The 15,693-nt window shown below is 41.9% G+C and overlaps 1 protein-coding gene across 6 annotated transcripts in view; it reads right to left on the bottom strand.

The window, feature by feature from the left end:
- GRIN2B (glutamate ionotropic receptor NMDA type subunit 2B) overlaps positions 1–15,693 on the bottom strand; it is a 275,625-nt gene that overhangs the window by 225,652 nt on the left and 34,280 nt on the right. The window contains exon 1 of one of the 6 annotated variants that reach the window (XM_083462735.1): positions 10,894–11,404. The exons of the other annotated variants lie outside the window; for them this stretch is intronic. The gene's annotated coding sequence lies outside the window, so the exon portion shown is untranslated. Of the gene's footprint in view, positions 1–10,893; positions 11,405–15,693 lie in introns of those variants that run through there. 6 annotated transcript variants of the gene reach the window in all.

Below are 15,693 nucleotides of genomic sequence, written 5' to 3'. Positions count from 1 at the left end.
ACTGCACACGCTACTAGTGATTTCAGAGAAATCAGGTTTGCAGTTCACATCAAATAACAAGGAAATATCATTCTGGATTGAGAAAGCTCCACTGGAATGTCAGCACTCATCTGCAGCTTTTACCACTTTGAAACAAACATGCAAAAACCAAGCCTGGTTCTGTTCAAAGAATTTATTCTATTCCACCAAAGTAAATGGAGAAACCTACCCTTGATAATGGCTAGTATATTCTCCAAAAGAAGGAAAAGTCTCCTGTTTTGGTGCAAACTTTTCTGTAACCAAACTACCTGAACTACAGCTTTAGCTTCTATTGGATTTAATGATTGACATCACACTTTTCTTTTTCAAACCCACAAAAATTCTAAAAATCATATGAACTCTCTGCTAACATACTTAACAATAAAGTGTGGTCAAATGCTCACATCAAAACTCTGACAGCAAATCAAAGCAGAGCAGGATTGCTGGAGGCACGTACTTCAGCGAGTTATTGCAGTGATTTCCCTTTTGGCAGAATGTGGCTTGGCATTTAGGGGAGACAATGAAATATTTGGTTCACCAAGCAATAGTAATGTTCTTGGATTGCTTGAATTAATTGCCAGAGCTGATCCCTTCCTGTGTGCTCACATAAATCAGTATGGAGGCAAAGGCTCTGGTCAGACATCATGCATATGCAAAACCATATGTGAAGAGGTTATCCAGTTGATGGTTAATACAGTTCGAGAAGCAATACTGAGTGACATCAAACAGGCAAGTTATTTTAGTTTATCAGACAGTTCAACCCCTGATGTTTCCTATATTGATCAACTTACTGTCATTGTTAGAGATGCTTCTCCTAGTGATGGATTTCACTGTTACAGGCCCCCACTCCATTATTATGTTCAATTTCCATGTCCACCAAGGAAAACATACAAGAGAGCTGAGCTGTAATTGGGTACCAGGGCATCTAGTTCTAACATTAAATATCACCAGAAGATGTAGCTCTATCAACCTCACATATTCTTCCTGTAACTGTTTAATCTTATGTGTTGTCTATGTGCTTCCCACCTCATCTGAAACCCATTACTTCATGATCTGTTCTTAATGACTAATACAAATAATTGGACCTTGCCCTTTTTAAAAAAAGTTAGTGGTACATTCACTTATGTCTCTGCCCACAGTGGTATTTCTGAAGGCTCAGTGTGATTCGCTCGCTGAGATTTCAAAGATGTTGGATGGATGACTTGTTCTTCTAAATTTGTATAGTTCTATGTTATTAAAATGCAATGCCCAAATTAAACATTTAATAATTCTGTAATGAGAATGAAAAGCCCATAATTATTTGTGTTGACTAGCAAATCTACTGGAAGGTTGCTTCAAAAGCAAAACAAAAGGAAAGGAAAGGGAAAGGTCAGTCCCAACCAACTAACAAAGGAGCAGGAATACCAAGAAACTGCCCCAGCTAAAAAACAGCATAATCACAGAGCTATTAATTACAGACCTTATTCTATATTGAATGGTAGTGGAAAACATAATTTTGTTGTTTTAGCAGTTATAACAATATGAAGAATGCATAGAAGAAAAGCTACACCTTTGTAAATGCCATAACTGGAGTCTATCAAACAGAGTAGTTGGGCACTCTTGAACTGAACCTGAGAGCCTATTTCACTCTTTGCTTTAATCATGGGCATTTATTTTGCAGAACATACCAACACAATTTCAAACTGCAATTAAATTTAAAAAGTTAATAGATCTGGCAATTTCTATAAGTCTGGAATTAAAAATGTAAAACATTTACAAAATAAAGTAAAAGATAAAAGCCATCTCAGTTGTCGCAGAAAGTGAGTCTCGTCCAGGAAAGGGAAAATGTAATGTACTCCCCCTGGGTCCATCTCAGTAAGTGCTCCAATCAATTAGTGCATAAATACACATCGAACAAAATTACAGCAGAAACCACTGTGATATCTACTTTAACTAATGTACTGGGATAAAAGGGCTTCCAAGATGTTAAACTTCAATGTACAGCAAAACCAGGAAAACTCTTCCTGAGTCCTGACCAGCATTTGGTAACAGGGTGATCAGATGAGAACAGGACTCCAGCCTTAATAGTTGTTTAGAAGAGAGAATTGCAGCAGAGGTAGCTTATCATTCAAAAATTCCCTAGTAGAAATGGCTAACAAGTCATAGACATGAGCATTCTTTAACACAGGGATGGCTAATTTGCAGCCCTCTAGCTCCTATCATTCCTAACTATTGCCCATGCTATCTGGGGGTTGAAGGGAGATAGAGCTCAGCAACTTCTGGAGGAACACAAATTAGACTCCCTTGCTTTCAGACCATCTGAGGGTCACAAATCAAGAACTGAGATATGCCCCCTGCAATGACTGATAAATAACATCCCATACACACTAAGTAAATCTAATTCTAAATTGTCTTTCAGAATGTAAGGATGTACTTGTACTATTCAGGCCTCTCTTTGCAAGTCTTTTGCCTCAAAGTCTGTTCAGTTGTATATTTGTGATCTTTTTCCCCATTGTATATCAAACAATAATAATACCCATCAGTTTGGGGACTTTGCCCACCAAAATGTCATGTATCCTCCTCCTGCTTTCTCCTTTTGAAAGCTTTGCTTTTTTATTATCATCCCTCCCTAGGTCCTTTTGTTTACCCCTATCTACGATCAACCTGTGGTAAAAAGTTCAAGGAAAGAAAGTGCTCCTCCATACCCTTTGCATTTGCACAGGATAAGGAATTTGGGCTGGTGCAACTTCTCATGCAGATGTGAAAAAAGCTGCTCTTGGTTAGCTTCCCTCCTCCGCACAACTATCAAAGTGACAGAAACGGAGGGCAGGGCTCCAACAGGAAAGGCTTAGCCAATGGCACCCAGAAGTCCTTCTGCCAACTACATCCCTCTGGGATATTAAAGCAGTGGCTTCACTGCCATCAGTGCTGCCACCACAAAATTACTTAATGTGTGTGTAACATAGAGCAGCAGCAGTGAGCCAGCACAGATATCACACAGGATCCCTCATTATCTTGGCTAAAGGAGAGCTGTAGGGCCAAACTTTCCCTTCCCAAACCTCTGCCCTTTCAGGAGTAAATAGATTATTCCCTCCCGCCTTAAGGGAAGCACTGGCAATAAGTTTTAACTGCAGTTAGCATTAACTGGGGTTCACATGTGAAACCAACATTAGATTATGACTTCAAATCTCATAGTAACCTCCATTGAAAAGTGGAGCCAGCTTTATACCTTGACTACACTTAATGCGGGGAAAGGGGGATCTACTCCACAATTCTACAGCAGGCTCACAAAGGCTGCAGTTCTAATCCCACACACATAGGAGTTTACTTCAAAGTAGATTGGTTAAGACTGCAGGCACTGTTGCTTAACTATTCTTCATGCAGCATCCCAGTGGCAATAAAAGGTGCTAAGGAACTGAAAGACTATGCCAGGCTTCCTCAACCTCGGCCCTCCAGATGTTTTGAGACTGCAGTTCCCATCATCCCTGACCACTGGAAATGCTAGCTAGGGATCATGGGAGTTGTAGGCCAAAAACATCCGGAGGGGCGAGGTTGAGGAAGCCTGGACTATGCTATGGTGTATGGTGCTTTTGCAGGAGTGGAGTTTCTGTATTAATATCCTACCTCATATGTCCAGGGCCAAATCCTAGCACTGAGAACAATGTATGAAGTTTACCCAAATAACTTTCATGATAGAATTTGTCATGTAAGTCCCAACCTTCTGCCCTGCTTCCCCCTCCCCACCCCTCTGCTTCTAACGTGCCACACCTCTTAGTTACAAGAAATACCAGAAAGGGGAAAGTATGACAAATGAAAGCAATACACCAGTTCTGCAGTATTTTTCAACCAATCTAGCATTGGAACCTACATTAAGGGAAATACTTCTAATAGCTTCTCAGGACAGAACTTATCTTTACTCAGAACCATTTCAGCCTAACTGATTTTTATCTGCACACTATTAGCTGAGCTATTTAACCCCTAATAGTTGACACAGCATATTACAAGCAGTGGCATTTTAAAGACATGTAAGTTGAGTGGGGCACTTGCAAGAGACAGAGTTGGCCAAGTGGTTGTTAACTCAGGTCTTACTGGGGTTAATAGCAACTCTAATTTATATTAATAGGTATCAACTACTCAGTATTAAATTAGGAACTCGGGTGGCGCTGTGGGTTAAACCATAGAGCCTAGGGCTTGCAGATCAGAAGGCTGGCTGTTTGAATCCCCGCGACGGAGTGAGCTCCAGTTGCTCGATCCCTGCTCCTGCCAACCTAGCAGTTTGAAAGCATGAAATGCAAGCAGATAAATAGGTACCGATCTGGTGGGAAGGTAAACAGCGCTTCCATGTGCTGCTCTGGTTCGCCAGAAGCAGCTTAGTCATGCTGGCCACATGACCTGGAAGCTGTACGCTGGCTCCCTCGGCCAATAAAGCAAGATGAGCGCCGCAACCCCAGAGTCGTCTGCAACTGGACCTAATGGTCGGGGTCCCTTTACCTTTTTACTAGTATTAAACAATGTTTATTAGCTAACTTTCAAAAATCAATAGCTTTGAAAAATGAATTAAGTCAAACGGAATAAAACTCACTGCAAAAATACACTAATCTTTGCAAGGTTTTTGCAATATTTTTAGCATGCAGCCCACTGGAGAGAGGGCAAATGGGGGTTTAAAATGCAGACTTTCCATATGGCACTGCAAGCACACTAACACCTGGGACATGAAGCCCTGATGCCAAGGCAGTCACAGAGGGGTCCAAACAGCAAATGGATACTGGATTCCTTATAGTTACTGTTTAAACCAACAATTAGCTTTCAAACTCGGTGAATTCCATTTTAAACTAATGCTGCAATCCTTTCCACACTCACACATTGAGCTTGGAGGGATTTCTTTCTGAGTAAGCATGTGCAGGGTGGGACTGCAAATTTTAACAATAGAAAGGGAAGGATTACCAGCACACACTGGTTTCCTGTTTTATCAGTGATCTCACCTTTAGCAGTGGGGAGAGCACAATGTGTCTGTGCAAATAAATGGGGTACAAGGCACCTGCATTTAACTGAGTTGTGGCTTTGAGTTGTGGGATTAGTGGGAAATGGAGGTGGCAATTTAACTAGATTCAACTTTGCTGCAGCCCAAGATTTTTTGTGGAATTTTTTTTGCTGAACTTCCCTGTTTTCAACAGGCATATGCAATAACCTTTACACTGCAAGCCTGGTCATAGCTACTCAGAAGTAAGTTCTATTGAATTCAGTGGGGCTTACTCCTAGGTAAAGGGTTTAGGGTTGCAGCCTGACATACAACCAGCCGCCTAATCTCAAATGACTACTCAACAGCAATGACAGGCTGCCTAATAGAGACAGAATCCAAGGATTAGGCCCTGCAAATACCCAGATGCCAGCTAATAACCTAACGATATGCAACCAAGAGTTCATTGACCTGCTCACCCACCAACATGATCTATCCCATCACAGCCCAACCAAACTTTCTGCTGTCTAAAAAGGGCAAACAGTCCCAGTGCAAATGTGTCCCAATGGTTACAAATTTGCCATCAAAAATACAACATTCAGAAACATGCTAACAAAAGTTTAGGCCTTTCAAAGAGAGGTTACAGTGTTAAACCGAATAAATAGAATGTATCAGTAAGTTTGACTGTTGCTTTCAGCTAATCAAGGCCAAAATTCTCTCTCCCAGTACAGACCTTAAATTAGCACAGCAAACCCAGGAATATTGTTATTGTCAATGGCAGCTCTTGTGAATGAAGTCAATCATTTCCTTATATACATTTGAACTTTGCAGAGAAAAATCACAGACTTTATCTCTTGAATTTCATGGCCTTCTACAAATTTTCTCTCAGCCCATGGAAGTGCATGTTTGTAAATATATATATAGTTGTATATATTAAAGATGTATATACTACCGTGACCACAATATTTGGAAGAAGTCTGATTGTTATATGGCATTCCAATTTTATTATTTGGGTCCAAAACTCAGAAGAGAATGACAACTCAAGAACAAGTCTGTTTATTTACTTCAACATCCCACCTCCAAATCACTGTGATTTGAGTTGCATTGGGAAATAATTCACTGAGATTAAAAGCTAGAACTGTTCCCCAAAACAAAATATCTCTCAGCTGCCTCCCCTCTGGAGCTCTGGGTGTTTCCCAAGACACTTTGGTTTTGTTTCTCAGAAAAGAGACAGGGGAAAGTTTACATGTTTAACTTTTTAGAAAAACAGATGCCTCGTGGTGATTCCAAAGCTTAGGGGATAGCTCATCTCCACTGAGACACCTTATTCACAGTAAGTTCATGGCCCAAATCATCCTGAATTGCCTTGTTTTTCACTCTGTGTGTGTCAAACACACACATACACCCAGAATAACACTTAAATGTTTCTGCCAATACCTTACGCCATGCTAAAGTTCTTAGTCCAGACATAGGGAACCTGTGGCCTTTCAGATGTTGCTGTGCTACAACCAATATCATCCCTGACTACTGGCCATGCTGTTTGGGGTTAACAGTCAGATTCCATCTATGCTAAAGAAGCTGTAAGACTTTTTTTGGTACTTGTTCATGACTGCATGCAAACTATACATTTGAAGCACAAGACTTTCCCCAAAGAAGCTTGGGAACTCTAGTTTGTTAAGGGTGCTAGGAATTGTACCTTGGGGGGACAGTTCCCAGGATTATTTGGGGCAAGCCATCCGCTTTAAATATATGGTGTGTGGACAGTCAATATCTTATGTAATTGTTCCACTGTCTGCCTGTATCTTGATAAAATGTGTGTGTTGTTCAGTATCATAGTGCAGAACCGTACTGGTGACATTGTATTTCACTAATAAAGATCAAGTAGGTGACAGTTCTTCAAGCATTTATTAGATAATTGTTTATCAACCTCAGCCCCCATCTGAAAAGTGCAAGTAGGGTTCTTGTAAGTCCCCACCCCATTCTGCGATATCAACAGTGGACTACATTACAAGGCTGTCATAGTATCTCTGTTATTAAAAGTGGATCATATTAAATTAGATTAGATTACAAGGTTCACATAAACCCATCAGCCTTGTATTTACCCCATCCCCACCCCCCATCATGCAGTATGGGGATGTTAAACTACCCCATAATTCAAGGTTGCCATAAGCTCATAGCTCAGCATCAGCCCCTCACTCCTCATAACGTGGTATCTCTTTCTCATTCGCTGCCTCTCTGTTATGTGAGAACATTAATATTAGTTTCCTTCTTCCCTCCTAGTATAGCATTTATAGAGCAATTTTGATTGGGGCAGGGGTGGAATCTTCATCACATTTTCCCCACACAGGACCTGAGTTTGGAAAAATCATTAACTTCTGTTTTTGCTTATTCTATATATAGGCAGTGAGGGGGGGGCACTCTGCTGCCAAATCACTGCAACACGATCCTAAGAAAAACCTACCACATTTACCCTTCTAACAAAAGAAATCTATGCCATCAAAAATAACTAGGAATTTCAGTGTTCATAGAAAGAAACTGTCAGTCAAGAACTTTCTTGTGTTTATGCTTTTCATTCCTAGTAAGCATTAAACGGTACTCCTCTTAATGCTTACTACAGAAATAAATATTAACATGTTTACTTTATACAAACTGTAGGTAGAAAAGATCAGAAATTGAGCTGTTATATAGAACCAGGGTGTTTCTCACTGTGCACCCTAATCCCATAAATTTTATTGCCATTGTACTTAGGAAAACAGCTGAACAGTCTTACATATGTTTGCATTGTTGTGTGCACATGTTTACTTGAAAGTAAGTCTCACTTGTGAGTTCATTAGGATCTACTCCCAATGTAAACATGCACAGGTTTGCATCCTTAGTTGCATAGTTTGGAGTCAGATTTCTCTTTCAAATCACAGCCTCCTCTCCTTTCTTTGAGAGAAAAGTAGTTAAAATGGCCATTTGTGCACTGTAGCAAGTCTTCCTCAGACTGAGCCAGTTGAGTTGGCACTTTCCCTGAAATAGTTACTTGTGGAAATGGAAATAAGATTTACCTTTTTTCCATAGTCCATGAACATTTCCTAATGAAGTCTGCGTTGCAGACAAATGATCAGAGCAAACTGTTTCCTGTTTGCTTTTAATACAATGCTGGAGAGCTGCTTACAAGAGGTCCATTGTTACAAAAACAGAAAGTATAGAATAATCAGAAGGAATATTTGAGCAAATATTAATTATGAAACACAGGGTTTCCATACAAGAAACTGCCCGTATCTGTAGCAACTTTCTGCATAGGATATCTAGGAAATAGATTGTAACAAGCTAATGGATGGTACCAAACTGTTTTTAAGTAGAGGGAAACATTAAAAATATTTAACAGCTTTTACTGACACTCCTAACAGCCATTGTGTGTGTATGTATATATATCTCTCACACACACAGAGGAAATCAAAATAATCCTCTATGGCACATTGGAGTTGGAGATTGTGACTTGCCCCAAACCACCTAATGTGAACAATATTGTATCTGTTGCACCTGAAGACTAAGAATTATGGCAGGGTGTTTGTTTGTTTTTAAAGGTTTTACATAAGCATGTGGAACCACAAGAAAATATTAATGCAGAAGCCAGGATAATGTATTTCCCAGTGCAGGTGATGCCCTTCAAAGATAATCATTTAGGCCGCAATAACATTTGCCACCCTCATAAAACCTAATGTGGGTTGTTGTTTTTTTCATTTCCCAACAATTATTGCAGGAGGTTGGACTAGGTGACCCTGGTGGTCCCTTCCAACTCTATAATTCTATAATTCTATTTCATTTATTATTGGTCACAATGGAGCTTCATACACACATTTTTTTATACAGCTATTCCACAAGTTACATGAAATCACTTATTAAAATTTAATACGTTTTGGGAGAAAGTAGTTTATTATATAAATATGACTGTGTGGGGTAAAAATACATTTTTCAGAGGAAAATATTTTGAACTACATGCCTACTATATAGAATTTGACAACTGGAAAATGTAAATGGATTCTTCATGCCCTTACTATGGCCAAAAGACTACTGGTGCACTGAATGGGTAAGTGTACAACTCCATTTAATCAATGAATTGAAGATATGACTACACTTGCAACTTATGAAGGGATTGCTTATAGACGTAGACTTTGCATGGACAAGTATAGTGACATCTGGAATGCATTTATACAAAATATAGTGGGATATATATATATATATATATATATATATATGGATAATAATAATATGTATACTTTAGATAGTAATATATGGAATTGTAATTGTTAGATTTTATAATGTTGTAGTATACCTGTTCTTTATTTTTATTAATTTCAATTTAAAAAAACAAGTTATAGGAAATCACAACCAGGCCTGGATTTTTAAAATGGTAGCTCTAAGCCAGGGGCAAGGGCATCTGGTCCTTCAGATGCTGCTGGACTACAGCTCACATCATCCCTGAACACTGGTGATGCTAGCTGGGCCTGGCGGGAGTTGGAATCCAACAACATCCGGATACTCACAGGCTCCCTATCCCTGAATGAAGCAAAAATAAAAGAAATGAATTTTGAGTCAGAGAACATAAAATTAGTTCCACTGGCATTGCTATTGGCTTTTTCCTTTTAGGTCAGGAATCCCCTGTCTTTTTTTTAAATTTCACCTGTTACAGCATCCATTGTTAACCTGATAGCTTGTTAAGGTCAGGAGAAGCAGCTGTTACTGCATCAATAGAAAACAATAAAAAGAGATGATGATGATGATGATGATGATGATGAAGAATCTATACCCCACCCATCTGGCTGGGGTGACTTCCTGATACCTGGAAATCTTTCTCCAGGTTTTGAAATGTGATGCTATCAGAGTTTAGGATAACACCCTGCATATAGTGTATTGGGTAGAGAAATGGTTTGGAGACAGGTTAAAATTAGTTTAAACAGGAGAAAAAAGAGTTTTTAAGAGCTGTGAGTTAACTTGGGTGAAAGAGCTCTCTCTGGAAATGTGATGTACAGATATTGGGGAGCTGACTGCTGCTTTTAGGAGTTGGCCTGGTTCCAATAGCTTCTGCTTGTAAGTAAAAACAAACAAAGAATTTTCATCCAAGGGAAACAAAACTCTATCGTATTTCCTGAGATGATGTGACTAGCATGTGCATCATTCCTAAACATGCATGGTTACAACTGACCATTTCATATGTTTTCTGGAAATCTGTTGTGTTTTCCTTTATTAACTACATGGGCTAGCATAATTTAAAATCTATCCTTAAACTTGACTTTGATACCAGTCTGTCCTGCACTTCCCAAAAGACGAGCAGAAACACAAACCATTCACGCCATTAATTGTACTACAAATTGAATACGTACAAATTTTATAAGGCTTTGCTTTAAAAGCACAAGCTGTTATAGGGCAGTGATGGATTCAACATGATCCACTGCTTCTAATTGTCTTGACTGGACCAAAAATGCCAGAAGATTTTTCCTCTAACAATTAAAACAAAAGGATGTGTATGCATTCCCCATATCCTGAGTTGCTTGTTAGTGCTGCAGGAGTGAAGGGGGTGTCACTGGATATTTCCCCAAACTTATTGCTTCCCTAGTAACAAGTCATGTGCTCTCCATCCCTCCTCCACCTTATTGCCAAGGGTCAAAAAACAAGAGTTTGTGCCAACTCCTGTCTAAGAAGGATTGTACTTCAGGGCCGCCCACAATACAACTTCTAACAAGTACTGCCATGCATGCGCATGGCAGGTTGAGTATGCAGGTTGAGCATGCACATTGTGCAGGTTGCGTATGTGCAACCAACCCAGGGCAGCTTGCATCAGATTTGCAATGGCTTCCACAAATCAGTGCTGCTGCAGAGAGTCGTGAGGACTCCTGCTATAAAGTAAAAGGAAAGGGAAATGAAGAAAAGCTTGCAAGAAAGTAAAATCTCACAGTTCAGCATGGACCGAAGAGTGCTGTTATTTCCTCATCAATGAAGTCCTGATCATGAAGACAGCCAATGGTTTCAACATCCCTCTGCCTGGTCTCTTGAGTCCACGATCATCCCAGGGAGCGAGCAAGCAGCTCAGACAGCAGACTCCCCTGAACTTCACTGCTCCAGTGACTGAAGAAGCCTCTGCTCACATTCACAGCCTGCTAGCAGGTGGAGCCGTTTGCCTGGGCTGCGGCCAGCTCACTCGGTCTCACTGAGCAGAGGCGGATTAGCCGGCAGCCGCTTCCCTCCTCTTTATAGAGGCGATAAAGAAATGAAGCAATCCGGACAAAGGCTCGAGAGGGGAACTGTGCCGCTCAGGTTGCTGACAGAGTTTTTCCCCGGCTGCTAGATGGGCAGGAGTCGGATGCGAGTGCGGAGGTGAAATGCCCAAGACAGGCAGCTCTGGATATGGGAGAGGAGTGGGGTGGGAAGGCAGAAGCCGGGGGTGCAGATTTGGACAGCTGAGGCAGGCCGCACACGTGCCTTATTATTTCAGATTAATGAATCCAGTCTAAGGGATCACTGCCCTCGTCCCCTGCTCACAAGTCACAGGGATTCGAATTACTGCCATCCCCATGTATAACATGAAATCAAATTCTGTTACTATTTTCTGCTACTATTTAGCCATCTCTCAGACGGGGGAGATTGTGTTTTAACTAATCAGCGTTAGTCCTTAAGGCGCTATAGGGTGTTTTGTTGCTTTTAATCAGCATGAAATGTGTATAAGAGGGAGAGGGGAGTGGGAGTGGTAAGTGTGCACAGAAGGGTGTGTGTGTGAGAGAGAGAGAGAGGTACTGAGGAAGCGGTTTGGGAAGGCGACGCGTGTGCGCTGCTACCGCCTTGCGATCCCCTGGAGGTATGGCAGTCGGTGGCGCAGCAGGCGCTGCAGGGAGCGGACTCTGTGCAGGCCCTGAAGGAGGCGGGAAAGGACAGGTGTGGAAGGAAACGAGTCCTGATTAACCACCCTCACCTTCTTCTGAAGGATTTGCGGGCGCCTCAGCAGCGTGTAATAAATGTGAAGGTATGATTAAGATACTGTTGGCAGGTAAGGCACGGCTAGAATCGATACAGGAAAAAGAAACGAGGAGTTGGTGGACCTTACGAAGTGGAAACGCGCGCGCGGAAGACCATAGCGTGTGGGGACGAAACCCAAGAGCGGGGTGGGGAAGAAGCCCCTCGGGGAGACGCTGGTCGTCGCCACAGGAAGGCCTGGCACTGCGAACGTGCCCAGCCGCAACAGCGCTGCCCCGAGGCGCCGTTGCCCTACTGCGGCTGACACGCGCTAGGCACGTGCCTCCAGCGTCAACAGGCGGGGCGAGCAGAGGTGCGCAGAGCGCGCGCAGGCTCGGCCCGGGGCTCGTGGCGGTTCGCGCACGCCTGCTTGCTGGCCGGGCCTGGACGAAAGGGGTTGGGCGAGGCCAGGCTTGCCAGGACAGACATTTATCGCCTTGGGGTAGACGGGGAGAGAGGAACGGGAACCACGGCAAAGAGGTCTGGGAAAGGAAAAGCGAGCCTCCTGGGCGAGAGGGAAGCCGTGCGTGGGCGCCAGCCCGCAAAAGGCGCCCGCTGTGTGGCTTGGGGGGTCTCTTCGGGGTATTTATACGCGTGCGCTGCCTCCAAGGAGTATCCCGCTGCAATCCTATATGCACAATTGCCCGGGAGTAAGTTCTACTGAACTCGGTGGCCCATACTTCGGAGCAGGCGCGTTGAGGAAAGCACGCACTGCAGTGGCCAAGGCTGTCTCGCCAGCTTCCTCACTAGGATGCGAAGAAGTTTCACACGGAGCCCATCAGCTACAGAACCACAATGTCCCAAGGAGGGACAGGGATGTAAGATGGGGCATGGAATGCAGGTCATCGTACCCGACAAGTTGTGTGTGTGTGTGTGTGTGTGTGAGAGAGAGAGAGAGAGAGAGAGAATATAAGCTCTACATGTTAACAACATTTCCCCTAGATGCTGGTTATCTCTGTCAGAAAATGTTGATATGTGAAGTGGACCTTACAACTCCATAGCTAAATGAGAATTTTTGATACACAATAGTTCCCAGTGTATATATATTGATTTTAGTTGTGGGGAGTAGAGTCCCCTAAAAGTCCTGGGTACCAACAATTTTGTAAGTTAGTAAATGTAGATTACTAAATGCTTGAAGTCTTCACCCAGGTGTGAGACAGTTTGGCAGTGTAGAAATGCAGGCTGAATCAGTTTCCTAGCCAGGAATTACCAGGGGAGAAGAACCATAATGCAGTAAAAGGAAGACAGTGGGTGACTGACACATTTACCCTATGCTGAAGCAGAAGAGTATGAGCACCTCCTCCCGTGAGGGGATGGGGCACAGATACAGTGGCCAAGTTTAGGATTTCAGTGTTTGATGATGTAAGCTGGGAGGGGGAGTTCCAAGTGCACAGTGATGGTGGACTGAAGGGGAAATTGTAGTCTTTTTAAAAAAATAATAAAAAGAGGCCTTTTAAAATTTGAAAAGCCAGGCAGGAGGAGAACTTTGAGCAGGCTGGCAGAGGCAAGCTGGAAGAGATACACAGAGGTGGTGCTTTGGGTGCCTTTTAATCCAATGCGGTGCTCCTGCAGGAAGCAAGCCCCTCCTGAGGTGTGAATGCTGGAAACTCCTTCAGTAGTAGACTCAGGTGTGAATAAACCATATTTCATAAATACACTACAGCCTCCGTTGTGCCTCCTTTCCAAAGGAAACACAAACCCCGGTTAAGTGCCAGGACCCCTGAAATCTTGTGCACCACTCAGGAAAGACTGGGTTGGCCGGTAAAAATATATACACACTCTGACTGCACCTACATAAACTAAAATGTACCGTATGTGTGTCAGCATCACATATTTTAATTTGAACATTATTTTAATGGTTCTTTCTTTCATTATGGGAAAATATGGAGGTAATTACTGTGATTTTTAGCGTTGCAGTTAAAAGGTCTTCCAGGGAAGCAGATGCAACAATAGTCACTATTTTCCTATTTTCCTTTTAATTTCTGTGCACTTTTTAGATTTGTGCTATCTATGTGTGGTTTTTTGTGTGATACTGTTTGTGATATGCATTGCTGTACTAATCCTGCAGCACAGAACTCTCTGCATGTTCACATGCAAATAAATCCTAGAGTCCAATAGGGATTGCTACCAAGCGTGCAGAGGATTGCAGCCCTTGTTTCTAAAATGAGAGCTGCTACAGCTCAAACTTCCCTGAAAGACACATCCATTTGGTTGGAAGCCTTATCTCTACTCCAGGTTATCTGGGGCTTCTGTCTGAAGACCACTTCACGGATGGGATTTTTCTGATATAGAAATAATCTGCATCTACTGAAAAAAATGTGTAGACCCAAAGAATTCACAAGTATCTATTTTTCAGTTTTTGGAAGCTGCTTGCAACATGTCGAAACACGGCAAACTAAACAAGTAGTTTATACAATATGTATAAATGGGTGCCAGAGATTGTGTGGTTGTTACTACATTGAGATCTCTGCATAGAAAAAATGTCCTGTAACAACTTCCAGTAATCACTGTAAAAATGCTGCAGATTCAAAGGCAATTACGTCACATATTTCAAACCTGGCCTTGGCATTTTATTAGCTATTATATTTACATATGGTCACTTCGGGAATTAATCATCTTCACCTATGACTGCATAGATCAGTGTACATTTCTTTTTGTGTCTTCTTCTGTCAGTATGCAAGAGTGGATTCATGATAATGTTGCATGATGTGTATTCCATATTTTCATCTACCTATCATGGTTGGTATGTTCTTTATCTATGTGGTGAATATGTCCCAGGAATAATGTGTGTGTATACATCTGAATGTATGTGTATCACATTGTGTTTGTTTATTCTACATAACATCTGAAGTTTATGCCTATCAATATGTGTATGTTTGTATCTCTCACTGTGAATGAACAGGTAATTATGCTGTCATTTTTAATGCAGTCACAGCTAACTATAGGGTCACACCTCCCACCTTGACCTTTCACAGATATCTGCCACTCCTTTGCCATTGCTTTACCATTCACTTCCTAATCTGCCTGCCCATTTTCTGTCACCAGTCAGACTTTGTACAAGTTAGTTCGCAATTTTACTGCAGTCCTAACCCCATCTGTTTTCTCTAACATGTTGCAATGGCATCCAACTTGGGGGCTGCTTTAACAGGGAAGTAGACAAATTCATGGAGGATTAGGCTATCACTGGCTATCAGTCCCAATAATGGCATTCATAGTTCAGGTATCAGCCTCTGTATGCCTGTGAAAGCAAACTTTGGGGGATCATGAGTGGGACAGTGAAGTTGCAGTAATGTCCTGCTTGTGGGATTAGCATAGGCACCTGATTGGCCACTGTGGGAATACACTTTTGGACAAGCTGGGACTTTAGTCTGATTCAGCACAGCTCTTACGTTTTGAAGCCTCTTTGAAGTTCACCAACCCACAAACCAAATTAACAGCAGGCATCTAATGAATTGGAATGGGGAGAGAACAAAGGTCCAGATTATTAACCAGATTATTCCAGATCCAAGGATAGAAGTGGCTTTGTATGCTTTTCCCACATAGCCAAGTTGCCCAAGCTATTCAGGAACCATATAGTGATTTGAGAGGCCTACATCTTGTTGGATGTATTCTGTTGTTGGTTGATTGTACTACTTGTACACTGATTCAAGCAAGAGAAGTAGCAAATAGTGGTGGCATGAAGTAGAATAGATTAAAGAGGTGGCTGAAAATACATTTAATCAATGTTTGAGGAAAACAGAAGTCAA

This window comes from Podarcis liolepis (assembly GCF_965112155.1).
Source record: "Podarcis liolepis genome assembly, chromosome: 10".
Lineage (NCBI taxonomy): Eukaryota > Metazoa > Chordata > Lepidosauria > Squamata > Lacertidae > Podarcis > Podarcis liolepis.
The sequence above is the reverse complement of the archived record's forward strand: the minus strand, read 5'-3'. Positions and strand labels throughout refer to the sequence as shown.